Here is a 22,733-nt window from a genome sequence, read left to right as displayed (position 1 = left end):
TATTAACTACAAGTTGATTTCTTTGCCCTTTGTTAATAATAGTAAAAGGTTTTCACCGTTAAACACTGGAGTTCATGGTGGGGGTGGTTTCTTAGAAAATCTAGTGACCTGTTTGTTCTGAAGGTTGAAGGTTGGTAGATCATGGTGCCCTCAGTTTAGCTGGGAGACAAGATTGTTTTAGTTCAGCTGGGAGACAAGGTTCTTTTAATCTAGCGGGGAAATAGTTTGTTTTGGTCTGGGCTGTCATACAGAGAGAATGTGTATTTTGAGAAGAAGCATAGATTGTACTTTTGAAGGTTTTTCTTATTTTAAACTATCCATAAAATGATATAATCATTACTAAAAAAAAATCTATAAAAAGGCTGGCAGAAAAAAATAAAGATTCAGATTCAGCCTCAGAACACTTGGTGTCTCTGCTGTTTCTCCACCACACCAATGCCTCCCATCCACCTAGGACCCCCGACCGCTGCTAGGGCTGGACCCCATCACCGATACCCATACAGCACAGCATCCTATCCACAAGTGAATATTATAGATTAGAAAAGAAAGGGAAACAATCACTTTTAAAAGAAAGCAAAAAAAAAGATTTCTGTTAACTGGAATTTTTATATTGATGGTGGGAATGCAAAATGACAGTCATTTTGCAAAACAATTTGGCATTTTCTTATAAAGTTAAATATATATTATTACCATATAACCCAGTAGTACTACTCCTAAGTATTTAGCCTAGAAAAACAAAGCATGTTTGTTTCCACACACATGAACACAAGCGGATGGAAATATTGATAGTGACTTTATTCATCATAGCCAAAAACCAGAAACAACCCAATGACTTCAACTGGAGACTGGTATAAACCACAATACATCCACAGGATGGAATACTAGTCAACAAAAAAGGAGCACTTGCTAATACACATGACATGGGTGAATCTCAAATGCATTATGCTATATGAAATAAGTTAAGACTCAGAAAGTATGATGTAATATATGATTTCATTACATAAGATTTTTGGAAAAGGCAAAAGCTATATAGGGACAAAAATCAGAAAGGTAGTTACAAACATCTGGAGTGAGGAGAGATTTTGCAACTACAAAAGAGAATTCTTCTGGGTAATGGAAACTTCCTATATCTTAAATGTGGTGGTAACCACACAACTGTTAATATTTGCCAAAACTCAGAAGTGTCCACTAAAACCCCTAAATTTCATTGTATGTAAATTACACCCCAATTCTGACTTTTAGAATAATTGATAGCCCCCTTCATAAGATAAAGTCAAATCCCATTCTCTGCTCTTGTGAGATAATTTTGGACCCATGCAATTCAGATGACCCAGGGAACACTGCTGCTCAAAACAATGAATCAGTTGACTGGATGCCAGAACGTTGTTCTGTGCTCACTCACTTGTGGCCTCACACAATCTCAGCTGCAGCAGAGCATCCTGCATCCCACCACCTCCCTCAGCACCTGTGCTTTCTACACTTCCTAGGCTGGGGCTGCCCTTCCCCCAGCTGCTCACCTGGGGGTTTCTTCTGATGCTGCCAGTGTCTACTTAAAGTCGCCTCTTTAAAGAGGCTCTTCCTGATTCTCCCAAGCTACATTAAGTGCCCATTGTTCTTCTCTGCCACTATGCCCTGTTGTTTGCTTCGCTGATCATGATCTTAACTTTTTATAATGTGTGTGCATGTGTGTGTGTGCATGCATGTTTATAGGCCTGCTTATTGTCTACCCTGTCCTGGAGAGGGAAGCCCTGTGAAAGCAGACACCATTTTTGCCTTGCTTACCCTAGCACAGTTCCCTGCCAAAGTAGGTGCTCAGTAAATGTTTACTGAACCAAGGAGACTAGAGGCCTTGCCTAGGGCAAGAAGATCAAATCAGCAGCAGCACAAGTTTACCCAGCATTGTGATTATCTTCAGAACCAACAATCGTCATTTATCCTCTAGTCACAGAGGTACAATGGTGTCTGCAGCATGTCGAGCGGCACTAAATCCACCCTGTGTAAAACAGAACGTCCGCAAGTGCATTTCTTCTCTGAGCTGAAAGACTTCTGGGGTAAGTTCATGGGATGTGGGTGGAACCAAACTGTCATTGTGCACCGCAGCATAATGGTGATCTGTTTATGTTCACAATATCTTTTTGCCCTATGTAATACCACACAAACACCTCTAAAATATGAAAGAATTGGTTTTGATTAATATATTGCACACTACCTTCTCACAGTCAGTAATTGATTAATTAATAAGTTAAAGCTCTTCCTAATGAAAAATATGATTAAAAATTAATTTCCTATGTAAACCACAGCCCAAGGCTCAAATATTGATTTCTTCTTTAATAATTACAGATCAAATGTTTATATTGTAGGCTTATATATTAATTAGGTATTTATCCCTCTTCTTCAAAATCTATGTAAGAGTCACCAAACTGGGTATTTCTCGCTCAAGATCCTCTTAACCATATGTCATTAATTTGTTGTAATGGAATTTTTATACCTGTTTTTCCCTCTTCCTGGAACAATCTTCCCTGGTGTCCTCATGGCTTTCTCTGCCTCCCTCAAGACTTGGCACATAGGCTGCTCTTTTTTTTTTTTTTTTTTTTTTTCGGTGCTGGGGATCGAACCCAGGGCCTTGTGCTTACAAGGCAAGTACTCTACCGACTGAGCTATCTCCCCAGCCCCTAGGCTACTCTTAATAGATCCATTCCTGATCACCTAATTTAAAGGTCCACCATAGTCCTCCCTACCTGTATTTTTCTTTCCTGCTTTACTTTTATTCATAGCATTTATCTCCATCTGTCATACTATAAGTGCAATTTATTTATTTTGTTTATTTCACTAGAATCTAAGCTCAGGAGGACACACATTTTTTTTTTTTACTCCTTTATTTACTATTATATCTCCAGGACCTAGAACAGGGTTTGACACACAGCAGGAGAGCAATAAATATGTGACAGATGAATATTATATAAATTAATGCAATTTCTTTGATCAACCACTGAATACTGAATTAATGAAAATAATCATAAATATCAGGTTCCTTTTAGACAGTGTACTGTTGTTTGCTGTTGCTGGCATGTTCATAGCTCAGGAGCTACAAGGATTTAAGGGGATCTGGGGGACTAACGTTGGATATTTATAACTCCTGAGCTGTGGTCACCCACTGGGTATTATTTGAAATTCTCAACACAAACCAAGCAAGTGTCAGGTAAAAGCAATCTGATAGATATTGTCTTAGTCTTCAGGACTCACTATTCCCATAGTGTCAGGCAAGTCACTTAACTCTCTGAGCTTCAATTGCCTCACTGTAAAAGAGACAGTTGACAGGACTTGCACTGATCAGGCTGAAGTGTGGGTGAAATGAGAACACCCCACCCCCAACACACACACACACTTTCCTACCACATTCTGTTTACCTTACTTTTTGGGCCAGGATGCAGAAATCTGATAATGTAACCATAACTAATGGGTTAATGTGCCTGGGTTTTAAAAAAAATTAAGGAAGTCCTTGACCTTATTCTGAAAAAAAACAATTTCAGAAACACCATGAAAGTACAAATTTCAGCCAGGGTAGTTAATTCTTTGGGGAGCAATGTTCCTTTAGGAATGCACTAAATTAGGCTTCTAAACGATCCTAGGAAAAATAATCGCAGGCCCTAGAGAATTATTGATTGCATTCTTTAAGTCCACAAATGTCCTGAGCACCTACTATGTACCCGGCACTCCTTTAAAAAGTGGTTACACCCAATTACCTTTATCTAGCCTACACACACAGGCTTTCAAATGGGTCATGTCTAAAGATTTATAATTCATTATTGTCCTGCTACCGAGTAGCAAAGCACAGAGCAACTAAAAGAGCAACTTCTTCCCCGCCCTCAATAAACCCTCCGTGTTGTCTCTAGAATGATAGGTGTCCTGTCTCCAGTCCTGAGCAATATCACTATTGTTCTTATACATTTGAAGATACAGTGATTAAATGTACTCACCAGCTTTGACATTCTTGTCCTCTGTGTCATGGTAAATTCACCTTTCCTCCTGGTCGTCTTCCTCTCTCTCTCCTATGTCTGTCTCTAGGTTGGCTGTACCAGGAGGGGTATGGTATGGTGGTGGTGGGAGTGCATTTTAAATCAGTATACACCGTCACACTGCACATCTGCTCAAATCTCCTAGAATGTGAGGTGTTGGCTTCAGGGTTGGGTTTACTGCATTCTTGGCCAGTTCAGTTTGTACTTCATAAGGAATGTCCCTGATGTAGGTCTGTGATCATGTATCTTTGCCCTTTGGTAATGCTCCACAAAATGTTTACGATTAAGATCTTCTAAGACTTTCATAAAAGAGGGTTAAAAAAAGAATCAACCATCAACTCCTCTCCATGTGTCTAAGACTATGAGAGAATGAATGAATGAATGAATGAATGAATGAATGAATGAATGAATGAAAGAAATTGGGGGTGTGGGGAACAGGATCTTGCTATGTTGCCCAAGTTGGTCTCAAACTCATGGGCTCCGTCATTCTCCTGCTTCAGATGCCAGAGTAGCTGGGACTACAAGTATGGCCACTGCAAACAACTAAGAAATATTTTTATAAATTGGAAAACTCACCCTCCATCTAGATTCTCTGGCTTATACCAAAAGCAAAACAAAAACAAAAACATAATCTTGATATTTAGAGCTTTGAAATCCAAGTTCATTCATTCAACAAAAATTAATTGTCTTATGAACCTGCAAATTAAAGAATGAATAAGACAGACATGGTCTCTGCTTTCCCAGAACTTATAAGGGATTCTGGCAACAAATAAAGAAAATAAGCAACAGATCATTTATTGTATATTTCAAAATAGTTAGAACAGAAGATTTTGAATGTTGCCAATACAAAGAAATGGTAAATGTTTGAGGTGGGAGATATACTAATTACACTGATTTGACCATTGCACATTGCATACATGTCAAAATATCACATTGTGTCCCATGAATGTGCAATTGTGACAATGAAAAAATTTTAAATATCTTTAGAAAGGAGAGGAAACAAATTAACCTGAATTATGTTAAGTGCTGAGAAAGGAAACGGGCATGGGGACCGTAAAAGAAAAACAAGAGGGGGCTAGGAATGTGGCTCAGTGGTAGAGCACACACCTGGAACATGGAAGGCACTGCGTTTGATCATCAGCACCACAAAAAAATAAAATAAAGGTATTGTGTCCACCTACAACTAATATATATTTTAAAAAAAGAAAAGAAAAACAAGAGGAGTGAATTTAAAATCAGGGAGTAGTGCAGGGAAGGCGTGAGAGACCAGGAGTTGGAAGTCAACCAGGCAAAGGGAAATAGTGCAGAGCTTCGTGGTGAAGCTCTGAGATGAGAGGGAGGCCAGTGAGGCTGAAGCCCAGGGAGGTGGACAGAATGGAAGGGGGTCTTGGCTGGAGGGGCCAAGGCAGGACCAGGCAATGAGGCAGGCTCTTCAAACTCCACCCCCAGCCCCCAGCACTACTGACTTCCTCCCAGGGCCTTTGGGCAGTGGAGAGCACAGTGGATGATAGGTACCCTTTCTACCCCATTTCTCAGGGCAACATTGATCTTTTTCCTGCAAATGAAGTTCCCATGCTGACTCACTGATATGGCAAGAAAAATGAAAGGAATATAGGGTACAAAAAGCTGGCAAATGTACAAGAGGTACATCTTCTACAGAATTTTAAATTTTTTATAGGTGTATTAAAATAAGTAGGATTCATTATGTCATATTTGTAGATACATAAAACATGATTTGATCTATCTCATTCCCCAGTACCTTCCCTTTCCCTTAAGAGGCATTTTTTGATATGTAAAGCTAAAGACTCAGTTCAATTCCAGTTAAAACCAATTTAAACCCAGTTAGAACAAAACTATACTACTGACTCCAGAGAGCAAATGCACTACCTACCCTGGCCTTACTATGTCACTACTTAGCACCCTTTCTCCCTTTCTACTCCCTCAGGCTCTTTCCACAGGCCAACAGGCATTTTTTCTTTATTTTTCCACTGACTATATCCTATCCTAAAGGTGGTGTCAGGAATAAATGTAGCATTGGTGTGGTTTATTGAAGTCAAGGTCCTAAGACATTGCAGTACTTGCCCTGGTCACCTTGCTAAAGGATTCACCCGGTGAGAAGCAGAGCCAGATTTATGAGAGAGGCGATGCTTCCCTGGCTAAAATCTTCACCTACCAGTGAGTGGCAAAAATGTAGGAGGGACTGAATAGTAGGTCCACCATCATCCATACCATGGTTTTGGGTTGGCCAGTGTTCACAATTCTCCTCCCTGGAATTAATCTCTGGAAGATGTTTGTCAGGATGCCTCATACCCTTGGGCTACTCAGGTTCCCACACAGGAGGTGAAAGAGACAGATGTTTAGTAATAAAGTTTCAATAGCACTTTCAAGACAATTGGCATGTGACCTTGATAGCAGTACAGGAAGGATAACCTAGCACACAGTCAACACTTAGAAAGATAGCAATATCATGGCAAAGCCCACGTGATTAACACCTTGCTGCATTTATGACTAACTCAATTTCTCCTGCACAATGGGAAAAGAGTTCATCCACTGCAGGTGGCCAGAAGGTTTTCTCCACAACCTCCCTCCACAGCTACCTGGTATTTGACCCTCACCCTGAGCTTTTGAAAAGAATAGCAATGGTTTATTGACTGCTTATCATGAGTCAGCTAACCACTTGATCTCCTTTAATCCCGACAGCAACTCTGTGAGGCAGGTACTAGCTCCATCTCTATTTTAGAGATGAGGAAAGATAAAGCAAGGAAAAGGTGTGAAATAACCAATTCATACCCCTGAAAATTATTGGAGGTGGAGTCAAATTACCAGTGGAGTCAAGTTCAAGTAGCTTGACTCCAAACCCCTGCACTCCTCCCTCTTCATACTACTTAGTGTCATCTCCATTTACTGGCACCACAGGGGACCTGTCAGGTACCACGGTTTATTACAGCCCCCGCCCCCCGCCCCCCGCCCCAGAGTAGGGCAGTAGAAAGTAAGTATGACACCCCAGGAACTGAAAGGTAATCTGGAGGCTGGGCGAAGGGGAGGGAGGTGCTTTTGTGCTCCCCTCATTGTGGGAGTGAAATCTGCATTCTCCTTATTGGCTCTTGGATGAATCTCCTTAGTGTTTATGCCCGCTGCATTTTTTACTTTTGGGTCAAAAGGGTTGTAGTGGCTTTTTTTTCCCCAATCATATAAGTGGTTTCATGCAGGTAATAAATTGTGTGAAAAGGAACAGTGTTGGGTGTATATGTGTGTGTGTTAAATATATGTGTCTCCATTAGTTAGGAAAGAAGCTAAAAGATTTGCTTCACTCTTTTATTCCATGTTCTGCACTCAGATCACACACAAAAGGATGAACATTGCAGTGGCTTTCCAGCTACTGAGCTTTTACCAGCATTGACTTTCTGTCCTCTTTGACCCCTCTTTTGGATTACTGTTTTAATTAGCATGCCTTGGATATGCCAAGTTTACCTTCCAAAGAGTGGTGAGTTTTTGAAGCTGTTGCAAAGAACAATTTGTAACTCCTCTTAAAATTGCTTTGGGAAAAAAAAGAAAACAACCCATTAAAACTCCTCTCCCAGGTGGTGCTCCATCTGTTTGGCCCAGAGCCAAGTGAGACCAGGACATGTGTAGAGGATCAGAATGGCCTGGTCACTGTGGACTTGGAGCTGCCCTGACAAGCAAAGAGGAATTAAAGAAGTCATTCTTCTACATCACCTCCATCTAGGGCATCTGAGGAGTTGAGAGAAGGGAAAGGGAGTCATAGTCTGCGTGCAACTCCCCTAAGCCAGGCATTGTGCAAGGAAATTTTACAAATATTTCCCAAGTTAATTGTTACAATTTTAGAGCCAATAGCTAACATTAAGCACACCGTTCCAAGTGCTTTACTCATTTAAGAACACGAAAACTCCATGAAAGATATTATTTTCCTCAATTTAAAACATGAAGAAACGGGATCAAAGAGAGGTTAAGGAATTAGCAACTAAGGTCATATAGCTGTTAAATGGCAGGATTGCTATTTAAAGGCCACTCCAGAAAGAAGAATCTCAACCTCTGCGTATGTTATCTCTCAGGGTGGGTAAAATGGAGTTCAGAGACTGTCCAGTCCAAGGTCTCAAAAGTAGGATGGGCTAATCTAGGGCTCAGAGCCCAGGTTTGTCTGACATTGCCATACTTGATTCCGACTGTACCTCACTGCTGGAAGTAAGACTGCTGGGACTGTTTCCTTCCATCTTGAGGAAGAAATTCAGATAAAACCTCCTTTTCTGATTCTGTTCTTTCTTCTTCATTTCCCCCTTTCTCCTATCCTCCCCCCATTTCTCTTCTCTTCCTCTTGTCTTTTCTTTCCATTCTTCCCTCTGCCTTGCTCATGCCTCAAGTTTGCCAGTAACACTCAGAACACAACAAGGACATAAGAAGTTAATGAGTTCCAAAGCTCATTAATTCAAGCAGACTTTTATATAGCTTCACAGAAAATTCCAATCTGAACAGAAGCCGTTAATAACTGGAAAGTGCTTATCTCGAGAAATGGTGATAAATTGGTCCAATTGTTGGACAAAGGGGCATTTCAATTTTAATTACGATCGGTCAATCGACAAGATTATTAAGTGTTCACTTGATTGATTGTTTAATAATTTGGTCAAGGGTTTGGTTACTGACGTGGTTGTTCAGATTAACCCAATTACAGTGTTATCCTTAGGCAGGATCCCAGGAAGCCAGCAATCACAAAAGTAGAGACTGCCAACAAAGTTCCTAGCTTATTGGCCTAAAGACAATAAGGTTTTTTAAAGACCCAAAATAAAGGAATTTACAAAAGCCATCAATACCTAAAAGATTCCAGGAAACTCTGTCTATAATCCTTGTGGTACATGACTCCACTGTACATCTTCTATTTACATTCTAGTGCTGTCCAGGGCTCTGCTTTATCCTTTTCTTTTATCTACCTGCCTCCTTGTTCACCATGATACCTTCAAGTTCCCTCTCATGCTGATGACTCCCAGAACTGTTTCTCTAGAACACACTCTCAACAGATATTTCTAACCACCTTTCTGAAGTCTCTACTTAGCTCAGGCATCTTAAATTCAACCAGAACTAAATTCCTTGTCCTTCCCCCTACCCCCATCCCACAATTCTATTCATCATATTTCTCAGCCTTACAAATTTAAATTCTTGGTTTGTCCTTGAGTTCTCCCTCTCCTACATCCCAAGTTCCTTCAGTTTGTACTTCCAGTTAGCTCCATTCCCTTATCCCCACTGCCTCCGCTCATTGTCTCTGACAGGATTATATCATTGTTATTCCCTTGTAACAATGTATTTGTTTTGTCTTACAATCTCTTAAGGGCTTTTGTTTTTGTGGTGCTGGGGAATGAACTGAGGGCCTTGTGCATGCCAGGCAAGCATACTACTAACTGAGCTATATCCCCAGCCCTTACATATGGGTGAGAATTGAGTCTCATTCATCTTTAGATGCCATAGTAGCAGAACTGAACTGGTTTCTGGCACTTTAGTTCACTATTCATATTGCTGCAGAAAATCACTTTTTACAAATCAAACATCCCTTTTTTCTATGAGTTTCCTATTACTTACAGAATAAAGACTAAGCACATTACCATGCCAAGGCCTTTCACAATCTATCCACAGTTTCTTTATCTACCTCCTGTTTCTACCATTCTTTTTCATCTACCTGAATTCCCAACTGAACCCAGATACTCTGTTTCCCTGAACACACCGTGCTCTATGTGTTCCCATATCTTTACCTTTGCTGCTGCTCCTACAGGAATGATCTCCCTGCGCATCCACTCCAAAGCTGCCTGGAAGATGGTTGCTTATCTTTTAAAACCCAGCTCAGTGGTCCATCCTTCCCAGACACCTCCCAGGCAGCTCTTTCCTCTGCAACCATCTATCACCTTGAGTCTTTTCTCCATGTTGATGCTGTCTTGCAAAGATTTATTTACTTGTTTCACTGTTTGCATTAGTTTTCTCTGTCTGCTGTAATAAGTTAACCACAGACTGGCTAGTTTGAAATAATAGTTTATTCTTTCACAGTTCTAAAGACCAGAAGTCTGAAATCAATATCATAGGTTAGAATAAAGGTGTCAACAATACCATACTCCCTCCAGAAACTGTAGCTGAGAGTGAGTTTCCTGTCTCTTCCAGCTTCTGGTGACTATTAGAGTTCCTTGGCTTATGACCACTTTACTTCAGTCTCTGCCTCCATCATTACATAGTGTGGGTGTGCATGTGCATGTGTGTGTGTGTGTGTGCATGTGTGTGTGCGTGTGTGTGTGTGTGTGTGTGTGTGTGAAGTCTCCCTTTACCTCCCTCTTATAAGGATGCATGTGACAGCATTTAGGTTCCACACGGGTAATCCAGTATAATCTCCCCACCTCAAGATCCTTAATCACATTTGTAAGAGTTTCTTTCCAAATAAGAGTAACATTTACAGTTTATAGGGATGATTAAAATCTGGTATTTGGGGGACCACCATTTAGTCCCTACACTGTCCCACCTGGGACTTCCTTAAAAGCAGGGATTGTGTCTTACTCATTGTTTATCCCAGCATTGAGCACTAATAGGCATTCAACAAATGTTTAATGAATGGAGAATAAATGAATTAAACTCTTGTCCTGAAGGGATTGATAAGACAATAAGCATTCAAAGATCATTACTCATTATTATTCATTATTCATCCAATGAGTATTGATCATTTCTATGTACTAGATACTGCACGAGGCACAAGAAGCACATAGTTAACAACACAAAATTATCATGGCATTTAAAAGGAGCACTCATAAATAAATATATGATCACACTGTATAATAAGTATTGGGACAGAACAGTGCAAGGATCAGTGAGAGAAAGTAAGGGGTGGAGATCGGTGAAAGCCTCTTCCTGGAAGCCTCGCAATAAGCCAAAGCTGAAGGATGAATACCAGCTAAGCGGAGGTGGGGAGGTGATTATTCCAGGCAAAGAAAACAGAATATGCACAGGCTTTAAGGAAGTAAAGAGCTTGCTGAGTTCAAGAAACAGGAGTCTGGAAGGTAACAACCTGAGGGGGCTGGTGACTGGCGAGGGGACTTGTGGGGCAGAGCACATAGGCTTTGGGATCACGTTATAGATTTTGATTTTGAGTTTAGGGTTGAAACAACAGGAATTCAAAGTCAGTGAGTGATGTGACCAGATTTGCAGTTACAGAAGATGCCTTTGGCTGCTCATTTGAGGAGTGATTGGAGAGGTCAAGGGAAGAAGGAGGAGACCAGTTAGGAGGCCATTGCAGAGTTCAGATGAGAGCTGATGCGAGGCTTGGACTAACATGGTAGCAGCTGATAGGGAAAGAGGGGTGCTTGGGAAGGACAATGGACAGGCCCATGCTTAATCAGAAATACCTTCTTTTTTAAGTATTAAATTATTTTTAAAGTTCACATGTCCATCTAGTCTGGTCTGAGCAGTAAAAGTACAAAAGTCAAAGAAATATGTATCTATGATGGTTTGACTTTCAACAAGATCTGTCAGTGGGGCAAGAGTAGTTTTTTCAGCAAACAGTGCTGGAACAACTAGTTTTTGACAAGGAAGAGAATGAAGCTGGACCTCTACTTTTTATTGCACACTAAATTTACTCAAAATAAATTAAAGGTTTAAAGCTAAGCTAAGAATAAAACTCTTAGAAGAAAACACAGGGATAAATCTTCATAACCTTGAATTTGGCAATGAATTCTTAGATATAGAATCAAAGGCATAAGAAGCAAAAGAAAAAAATAGAGAATTTCATCAAAATTAAAAATGTTTATGCATCCAGAGTACTATTAAGAGAGGGGAAAGGCAGCCTGCAGAACTAGAGAAAGCATAACTGGTAAGGGCCTAAGAGCCAGGATATGGAACTACCTCTTAAAATAAAAAACAAAAGATGAACAACTCACTTAAAAAGAGGCAAAGGACTTGAACAGGTATTTATCTGGAGAAAATAAGCAAATGAAAAGAAAAGAAAAGTTGGCAACGTCATTAGTTTAGGGAAATGTGCATCAGAATCACGATGAGTTACCACTCCATACATACCAGGACGGTCATAATGAATTTTTTTAAAAAAGAAAATAATAAGTATCAACAAAGATGTGGAGAAACTGGAACACTTGCTCATTGCTGGTGGGAATGTAAAATGGTATAGTTACTCTATAGAACAGTTTAGCAGTTCCTGGAAAAGTTCAACAGAATTGCTTATATAACTCTGCAATTCTGGACATAGGTGTATATCCAAAAGAACTAGAAATAAACATTCAAACCAATACTGGCACACAAGTGTTCATAGCAGCCATACTCACAATGGTTAAAAGGTGGAAACCACTCAAGATCCATCAAATGATGAATGGATAAATAAATTGTGGCATATTTACAATGGAATATTATTCAGACATAAAAAGGAATGAAGTCCTGGTACCTGCCACTTCCTTCTCTGCTAAGAGAAGAAAGCCAAACACAAAAGCTCAAGTATCGAATAATTTCAATTGAATGAGATCTCTGGAATAGGTAGATCCATGGAGACAGGAATCACATTAATGATTTCAAGGAGCTGGGGGAAGGGCAAAGGGAGAGAAACCATTTAATGGGTATAGAATCTCCTTTGGTTGGATGAAAATGCTTCAGAATTAGATAGAAGTGATGGCTTCAAGTTTATAAATGTACTAGATGCTACTGGATTTATGCTTTGAAAGAGTTAATTTTATGTTTTCTGAATTTCATCCCAAAGAAATGTTTTAAGTCAATGGAGTAGACTTTTAAGTAGAATCAGATCAAAGAGATAGTCATGCCAGCTCCTTTCTTTCTCATTTTGTAAAGAAAACAAGTTTGATCCTCTGGGCATTTGAGATCAGTGGTGGGGCCCAAGGAAGTGCTATGTTTTATAGCTGGCAAAAGGATCTTTGTGTAATGTTTTGTTTTGGGAACCCAAATTACTTATTTTACTGAAAAACAATGACATCATAAAATGATACATGAGTGCTCTCAGAAGACACTGGTACATATAAATATTTGTTGACTGGACAAAGGAATGAGACCATAATATCCCAAATTGGTAGGAGGTGGGGTGACAGGAGAGGAGAAATTTGTCTGGTTTTAATACCAAATACTCTAAAGTTGTATTGCTTCAGGGATTAAGGGGACTAGAGGGAATAGAGATCAACATAGAAGTGGGTAGAGCATTAAAGACAGATGCTTACTTATTTCCAATTCTATATTTTTTTCAACTGTCAAAATTAGATCTCCTCTGCAAATTATAGGCCATAGCAAGAATGCATCGAGTATTCCAGAGCCTGGGCCAACATTCTATTTCTAAGAAACTCATTCCCAAATGACTTCATTGCATTCACCAAAAAAATACAGTTCACCAGAAGCACAAGTCGCCAATCTAATCTCAAGGAAAACATCAGACAAATCCCAACTGAAGGACATTCAACAAAATTCCTGACCAACACTCCTCAAAACTTTTAAAGCCATTGCGATGGTCAGTTTTATATTTCCACTTGGCTAAGCTATAGTACCCAGGTATTTAATCCAATACTAACATAGATGTTACTGTGAAGGTATTCTGTAGATATGGTTAGCATCTATTATAGGTTGACTCTAATAAAAGGAAATTACCTTAAACATGTGGGTGGAGGCTCATTCAATCAGTTGAAAGTCTTGCAAGCAAAACCTGAGGTCTCCCAAGAAAGAAGAAATGCTGTCTCAATACATTAGCATTAACTATTGTAAGTTTTTCATCTGTCCCATAGACGTCAAACTCAGGACCTGCAAAATCCACTCCTGCCTGACTTGTCAGCTGCCAGCCTGCCCCACAATCATGCCAATCACTTCCTAATTAAACAAATAAAGATGGGTATATAGATAGATAGAGTCTTCTGTTGGTTCTGTATCTCAGGAGAAATCGACCAATACAGTCATCAAAAACAAGAAAAATCTGAGAAAGCATAACAACTGAGAAGATCCTAAAGGGACAAGAAAACTAAATGTACTCTGGCATCCCAAATGGGATTCTGGGAAGAAAAGGACATTAAGTAAATTATCTTCATAATTTAAAGAGAAATGAACTTCTGAAAATCTGAAGATAATATGAACTTTGATTAATAATAATGTATCAACATTATTAATTAAGTGAAATAGTAATCTATAATAATTTGAGATGTAGTGGGGGAACTATGTGCATATGGGAAGTCTCCACTTTTTTGCAATTTTTTAAAAATTTATTTTTATTGTAAACAAATGGGATATACATGTTGTTTCTGTTTGTACATGAAGTAAAGGCATACCATTTGTGTAATCATATATCTACACAGGGTAATGGTGTTTGATTCATTCTGTTATTTTTTCCTTCCCCCCACCCCTCCCACCCCTCTTTTCCCTCTATAAAGTCCCTCCTTCCTCCATTCTTGCCACTCTCCCACCCCCCATTATGTGTCATCATCCACTTATCAGTGAAATCATTTGTCCTTTGGTTTTTTGAGATTGTCTTATCTCACTTAGCATGATATTCTCCAGTTTCATCCATTTACCTGCAAATGCCATAATTTTATTATTCTTGATAGCTGAGTAATATTCCATTGTATATATATATATATACCACAGTTTCTTTATCCATTCATCAATTGAAGGGCATCTAGGTTGGTTCCACAGTCTGGCTATTGTGAATTGAGCAGCTTTGAACATTGATGTGGCTGTATCTCTGTAGTATGCTGATTTTAAGTCCTTTGGGTATAGGCCAAGAAGTGGGATAGCTGGGTCAAATGGTGATTCCATTCCAAGTTTTCTAAGGAATCTCCACACTGCTTTCCAGAGTGGCTGCACTAATTTGCAGCCCCACCAGCAATGTATGAGTGTACCTTTCTCCCCACATCCTCGCCCACACGTGTTGTGCTTGTATTCTTGATAATCGCCATTCTAATTGGGGTGAGATGGAATCTTAAGGTAGTTTTGATTTGCATTTCTCTTATTACTAGAGATGTTGAACATTTTTTTCATATATCTGTTGATTGCTTGTATATCTTCTTCTGTGAAGTGTCTGTTCATTTCCTTAGCCCATTTATTGATTGGATTATTTGTATTCTTGGTGTAGAGTTTTTTGAGTTCTTTATATATTCTGGAAATTAGTGCTTTATCTGAGGTATGAGTGGCAAAGATTTTCTCCCACTCTGTAAGTTCTCTCTTCACATTGCTGATAGTTTCCTTTGCTGAGAGAAAGCTTTTTAGTTTGAATCTATCCCAGTTGCAATTTTTCTGTAAGCCTAAAACTGTTTGAAATTTTTAAAAATTAAGTAGGTATTTTTTTTCCCCTTTCCAAGGAACCAAAATAAAGTTTGTATTCAAATGTGCCTTCCAGGGCTGGGGATATAGCGCAGTTGGTAGAGTGTTTGCCTTGCAAGCGCAAGGTCCTGGGTTCAATCCCCGTACCGCAAAAAAAAAAAAAAAAAAAAAAAAAAAAAATGTGCCTTCCATAGGGCTATAGCTATTTCACATTCAACAAAAAGTAATAAATACATATATTAAATTATATATAATTAAATATTAACATATAAACATAAACCAGGGATTATTGTAATATTTATACCATTTAGCAGACCATTGAATCAAAGTTACAAGAAAAATCCAGAAAACACCTTCACTAAACATTTTTGAGTTTGTGTCCCAGAGAAGGACCTCTTCTCTTTATGTCTATTTTTTCCATGATTCCTTATTTTGGCTTTGGCCTGACACAGAATGAGTGATCAAATAAATCTGAAAGGCACTGTAATTTTGAACCAGGTAAAACTGAAATATTAGTGTTCATACATAACTTCATTGGAACACAGTCTAGCTCATACATTTACATGTTCTCTATGGCTGCTTTGGGCTATAGCAGTAGACTTATGTAGTTGCAACAGAAAGTGTATGGCCTACAAAGCCTAAAATATTTATCTGACCTGTACAAAAGTGTGTGAGCCCTACTATTGGTTGTAGTCCATATTACCTCCTTATAAGTATACATTTGTGTATCTAAAATACTTTTCTTAGAACTGCAAAATATGTCTGTTACCAAACCTTGATTGTAAGCCTGTTTTCTACAGACCTTTCCTTCCACAGATCATTGAGAGAAGAAATGGGAAGGAGACTTTCTGTGTTATCTAGACCTCTCTTGTATGAAAATCACTAAACAACTTGAGAAATCTGTAGGTTAAATCATGTAGAAATCTGAGTTGTCCATCAAAGGCCCCACAATGTTAATACTGCCTTGACATTATCTGCAGGGTGCTTCTACATACAAATTACAGAAGCCTTCGTATTTATCAGTCAAACTAGTATTAGACAATAAATAATGCTATTTGGGCCTGCTCCCTTCCTTTCTTCTTTTCTTCTTTCCTTCCATCCTTCCTTCATTTTTTCTTTCCTTCCTTCTTTCTTCTCTTTCTCTTCCTTTTCAATTTAGTTTCTCCAAAGAGGAAAATGACCACCTCCACCTAATAAAAGTGAACTTGAAAAAAACCCGAAATTTTATTTTTCACAGTCTATAAAAATTGGAAGAAACTGATTAAGAAGCAAAATGCTGATTGAGTGGTCCAGCAAATCAATGAGTAACATTTCCCCATGAAACCAACTTACTTCAGCTTAATGCTGAGCAAAGACTAAATGGCTAATTTTCCAGAACAGTATGTTTGGAATCATCAGCATATGTATTTACATTACAAGTGTTATACCAGGTGAGTACGTAAATGAGATTGGCAGGCATGTGATAAAACAGATATGTTAACAATATAATAATTAACATTTATGGAATACCTACTATGGACTGAGAACTCTGCTGTGATTTACGTACATTACCTCATATTACCTTCGCAACAAAGCTGTAAGGTGGATACTATTGTTTTCTGTGCTACAGATGGAGAAGCTCATGCTTAGTGAAGTTAACCTGTCAGGGCACACAGCTAATGGGTAGCAGAACCAGGGTTCTCAGCTAGTTTTGCCCACGTTATGAGGTCACCTTATCAAATGTATTGGTGTGCCTCTTTTTTTCTATGTATATATTACCGTGTTGCTTCACTTTTTTCTCTCAGATGAATACAACCGTCTCCCTAAAGTACATAAGGCATAATGAGGATTTGAATGAGCTGGAGATGGGGAGAGGTATGAGCTCAGGTTTGTTACAATGGGAAGGCAAAAGAGAGAGAGAGTTAATATTCAGCTTCTGACATCAAAAAGCAGATTCTCAATTCCTTAGCAAGACAATAGGCTTGAAAGTCAAGCTCCGTCAACAGAGAAAGGGATTTTTCTAAATTCTCTTATCTCCTCTGTTACCGTGTCTGGGAACGTTGTTGAGTGACTTTCATACAGAAGAGGTCTAGCTAACACAGAAAAGCTACCACCATCCCTTCCTCCTCTCAGGGGTCTAAGGAAAGAAAGGTAGAGTTAGACATCACACAGGCGTACATGTTGAAATCTCCCCTTTCTGTGCCAATGCCCTTGAGAGAAGAGGAGTTGTAGATCAGGTGAAGAGAAAGCCTAAATCTGAGGGGCTTCTGCTCTGCTTTCTGTGGAGGACTCTAGGAAGGAACCACTGTGTGAACTGTCCTGTACCAACATGGAGGCAGCCAGGTGGAAGTAAATTCAGATTGTAGGATGGTTAGGCAGGAGGAGAGCCTTACTTTAGTTCTCCTAAGTGATATCAGTCCCCCTTGGGATACTAGACACCGGGGGCATCCGCTGTGGATGAGAATATAGGATCTACCTAAGGAATCTTCCAGAAGCATTTGTCTCCAATGTGTCCTCAGGCTCTGTGAAGGTCAAGATAGGGCTGGGGCATTAAGAAGAGCAACCTAGCCAAGCCAAGTGAGAAGCCCACTCTCCCTCCTCTGTCACCGACACCAGTAAAATACCAGGTGACTGGTCTAGTCACCCTTGGCAGCTGCCAGTCCAGGATGTGGCTCTTAGGACTTCATCATCCTCCCCAACAGGCAATCACATCACTCCCCTCCCCACCCAGGCCCCCAAACATGTAGTCTCATTTGGAAGAGAGGGGCCCGAAATCTGACAGATTGAGCATTGTCTCCAAAGAAACAGAATATTTAACTCTAAAGAGAATACTTCAATTGACTGAAATTAGACTGGGTAATTAAATTAAAGTACATTTTCTCCCACTGAAAAATGGGGAATTATAAAGGATATCATATAACTAAAAATCTTCATGTCCTCAGTGAGAATCCTCAGTCAAAATCTGAGCACAGTGTAAGTGATCTAATCACAAAGTCTGTGCTCTAGCCATGAATTCTAATGCCAGTGTAGGCTAATGATACAACTTGGGTCAAAATCTTGAACTTTAAACATTTAAACATTCCTCAAGCACATTTTTAAATTGAAGTGGTGACAGAAGGTATAAAAAACAATAATAATGGGACTGGGGTTGTGGCTCAGTGGTAGAGTGCTTGCCTAGCATGAGTGAGACCCTGGGTTCGATCCTTAGCACCACAGAAAATTTAAAAATAATAATAATAATAATGATTTTCTCATTGGATGGTTGTGAGAATTAAGTGCTTAGAAGACAGCCTGACAAGAGCTGTGTGGCATCATCATTATTATTTTATATGGCAAATATAATAATAATTGACTTGCTGACACATGTTCCTTTCCTACTAGGTAGCAGTCATGTAGTTTAAATGGTATTGAGCCACCCCCAGCTTCACACATGGGTCCTGATTATTAATCTCTCAGATTACCAATCTATCCCCTTGCTACAGTGATTAGTACAGAGTGGGCACAAATCATAAATTGGCTTGACTGGAGTAAAAGCTGGCCCTTCTGTTTTAATGCTTTGTGGGAAAAAGCTCTCTATGATGTGTGGTCAATAAAACTATGACATAAAACTGCTGAGGACAATTTTGCTACTGTATTACTTAGGCTGAATTAGCACTTCTCAAATTTTCTGGACTGAGGATCATTTTATACCCTTAAAACATTTTGAGGGCCACAAAGGATCTTGTGCTTTATAGTTTTCAAATTTTACTGCATTAAAAATTAAAATTGATAATTTCTAAATTATTACTTTATTTTAAATAACAATAGTAAACAGGTTAACATAAATAATATAGTTTTAACTTTTAAAAAAATACTTAGTTTTCCAAAATGAAAGATAAAATGAGAAAAGTAGATTTTTTACATGTTTTGCAAATCCATTTAATATCTGGTTTAATAGAAGACGGCAAGATTCTCACATCTGATGCAAGAGGCTGGCTTTGAACTCGTGATCCTCCTGCCTCAGTCTCCCAAACTGCAGGGATTACAGGTGTGTGCCACTGCACCCCGCTCAGTCTGTTGATATATCACATAGCCTTTGGAAAACTCCCCTGTATGCCTGAAAGAGAATGAGAATGAAAACGACAAATAACATCCAAATATTTGTACTAGTTTCCTATTGCTGCTGCAACCAAGTTGCACAAACCTGATAGCATAAAACAACATAAATTTATAATCTTACACTTCTGAAGGTCAGAAGTCCAAAATTGGTCTCACTGTGCTGAAGTCAAGGTGTTGGTAGGAATGGTTCCCTCTAGAGGGAACCATGTAGAGTCCTTTCCTTGACCTTGTTCAACTAATGGAGGCTGCCACTTTGCTTCACTTGTAGCGCCCTCCTCTGTCTCCAAAGCCACCGAGGTAGTAGTATCATAGCTTCTTTTCTAATTCTACTCTCATTTCTCTCTTGTAAGGATCCTGTAATTTAATTAAATCTACTCAGGTAATCCAAGGATATATCTTCCCATCTCGAGATCCTTAACTTAATCACATTTGCAAAGTCCCCTTTACCACATAAAGTAACATATTCACTGGTTCCAGGAATTAGGGTGTGGAACATCTTTAGGGGGCCATTATTCAGGCTACCACACCATTATTATAAAATAGTCTTGACCTCAGGGACTCCAGGGGTCCTAGTTTTATGCTACAGAGACCTAAAAGAGCAGGGGTTTACACAAAATGAGTACCTCTTTTTCGAATTGCAAATGAGGCATAAGCCATTAAAGGTTGTTACAGCTGTTCAACAATGTCAAGGATCCAGAATCCTTTAACTTTTGATATACCTTAATCTCTAGAGTCCAGATGATTTTGTCTTCAAAGGTGTCACCATCTATATGGTTCAAGGTGACTTATTACCATGTCCAAATTCTATACAGCAGGAAGGAGGAAATATAGAAGGAGAGCGCTCTCCCTCCCTGCCTTCTGTACATATCCTATAAACCAGACCTGGTCATGAGGTCATGCCCAGCTTCAAGGGGGCTTGGAAAGGTAGCCATTAGCTGACGGATAATGGATCCAGCTACAATTTCTACTGGAATCAATGAATAGTTTCTATCTCAGTTCTTAGGAGGAAGATCCAAGCGGGTGATGGAGATTACAAAGGACAGAGAGCCAAGAAATTCTCAAAAGAAATGAAGGCAAATCAAGCCTTCTTTGAAGCCTGTATTTGAACTTTCCAGTTGCATAAGACATTACTTTTTCCTTATGTTAAAACCTATTTGATTTGGAGTTTTAGTTATTTGCAGCCAAAACTGTCTGCCTCAGTAACTACCCAGTATTTTCCCAATGGGAAAGAAGAAATGCAGGACATGATAGAATTGTGGAAAATGTTGAGGTGAAGGCATATTTTAGGTAGTTAACCAGTGCTGGATAGATGGATGATAGAAGGACAATCAAAGCAGGCTTGTTAAGAAAATTGTAGAACAAATGCTGATTTCTGTTACATGAGCCAGAGACCTTGCAAAGATATTCCTGAAGCGCACAATAAATATGGGAATGTCTGATTCACATTCTTTGTTGTCAAAATGATTCCCTTTACAGACACAAGAAAAAAAATCTAAAAATAATCTAAGAACTATAATATTAGGAAATGAGTTTTTTCAATTCAACAGGAAAGAAAAATAGGGACAAGAAGAAACCCTACTATCAGAAAAGGTCAAACACCACAGGGGTCTTCATTGCTGAGCCCAGTCTCACTTAATGTCTAAATAACATGCTTTGAAACAGTAATCTTTATTTATGACAATGTCGTTTTGGAAAGTGAAAGGACAAGCCACTAAGACTGAACCTGTTTTGTAGTTTTCTCAGGGCTATATAGTTATGCAAAGTAGAAGATGAAATTTGACATTGATAACAAATTTAAATTAAGTGTATAAGATAATGAAATTTTGAGATAACCATTTTCAGTCTAAAGGGATGTAGAATTCACAATAGCCTGTCCTGATTTTGACTGCCTTTTCTTGCTGGGTTAACCTTACTGGTGTCATCGTGAAGTATTGTTGAATGTTTAGAACAAAAGAGAAAGGCCAATGGAAACTCAGTTTCTAATTTTTTAAAACAGCAATGCAGTACTGACTGCAAGTACAAAAAGTCAATAATTAATTAGCATTAATAAATTTTGTCAAGAGAATTCTCTTTTCAATAAAGGTAGTTATCTTTTGCTCCTTTTCATGCCCAGTTGCCCATGATTTATGTGTTTTTCCCTCTGTTTCTAAAATTTTAATTACTTGGTAAAGAATAAAGTTCACAGTACCTGTCTATTCAATCTCCTTATAATGAATTCAACAAAACATCCAAAGATTATAAATAACAGGACAAGTGGTCCTTAAACTCACAATGGATTGCATTCTCAAAAAGATATAATAAATCAAAAGATTAAGAGTCAAATCTGATTTTCTAATAGGAACGATGCCGCAATAGCAGGGTTATGTTTGTAGCTAAATGTCAGCTCCCATAATTTTTTTTAAATGACCATAGTATCCCATTCAATCGGTTCTATATTGTCGAGAAACCAGACAATAATATACATTTCAATGCATCCATGAATCAATTACCAATTCAGGCCAATAACCAAGTATAGGAACTGAATTTATTCAAGAGGGTCTGTGGGGAATGTTGACAAGATGAGAACAGAGGCCCTGAGGAAACAGCTGGTCACTCCAAGAAATGATTATACCTCGGGCTCAGGAGGCAGAGTGGTGCCTGGGAAATTACCTATGTACGGAAGAAAGAGGAGCCCTGAAAGACCAGAGCCGTGGAGGGAAGGTAAAGTCATGGTTCAATTTTGAACATGAATTGGGAGGACCCAAGGGCGGCCCAAGTGCAGAGGAGAGAGCACAGAGGCCTAAGTGCCTGGCTGTACCAGTTCTGCTCAGAGTGGAAAGAGCAGTGCCTTCTTCTTCTATTAGCACATCTAGAAAATCAATTTCTGCATCATCCACCAAAACCACTTGAAAATAAAAGATTAGTGCTATTTAAAAAGATAAAATAGGTTATTATACTGTTTTCATCTAAGTCTACTGAAGCAACCAAAAATTTCATCTCAACTGACTTTTGATCAGCTTGTTTGTTAATAAGTAAAATTAGGGTGATAGGTGGGGAATTTCATTTTTATCCTGTTTTTCCATAACATTTATATTTTTACAATGAAAAAACTAAGATTTATTATTTGTTCATGTAACTTTTGTACCATAAGGATTTTTTTTTCCATTTTGAAAATGAATATGGAAAGGACAGTAGAGAAATGGATTGACTTGAGTCAAATTAAGGGAAAGTAGAAAAGAAAATGAAATAGAATGATAGAAATAATTGGTGCAAAATCTTGAGTGTTGACAGAGAAGTCAGGGCTTCCTCTACTTACTCATTGGTTTCTACTCATATTAGAGCCATGAGTGTTTCAAGAACACTCACAGATTG

The 22,733-nt window shown here is 38.8% G+C and overlaps 1 protein-coding gene across 1 annotated transcript in view; it reads left to right on the top strand.

Annotated features, from left to right (window-relative positions):
• Nucleotides 1-1,185: 1,185 nt before the first annotated feature.
• The window catches only part of SLC26A3 (solute carrier family 26 member 3), a 71,259-nt gene continuing 49,711 nt past the window's right edge, over nucleotides 1,186-22,733 (top strand). The window contains exon 1 of the mRNA XM_079150021.1: nucleotides 1,186-2,051. The gene's annotated coding sequence lies outside the window, so the exon portion shown is untranslated. The remainder of the gene's footprint in view (nucleotides 2,052-22,733) is intronic.

Source organism: Sciurus vulgaris (assembly GCF_902686455.1).
Source record: "Sciurus vulgaris genome assembly, chromosome: 8".
Lineage (NCBI taxonomy): Eukaryota > Metazoa > Chordata > Mammalia > Rodentia > Sciuridae > Sciurus > Sciurus vulgaris.
Note: the sequence above shows the minus strand (reverse complement) of the source record. Positions and strands in the feature narration are given on the sequence as shown.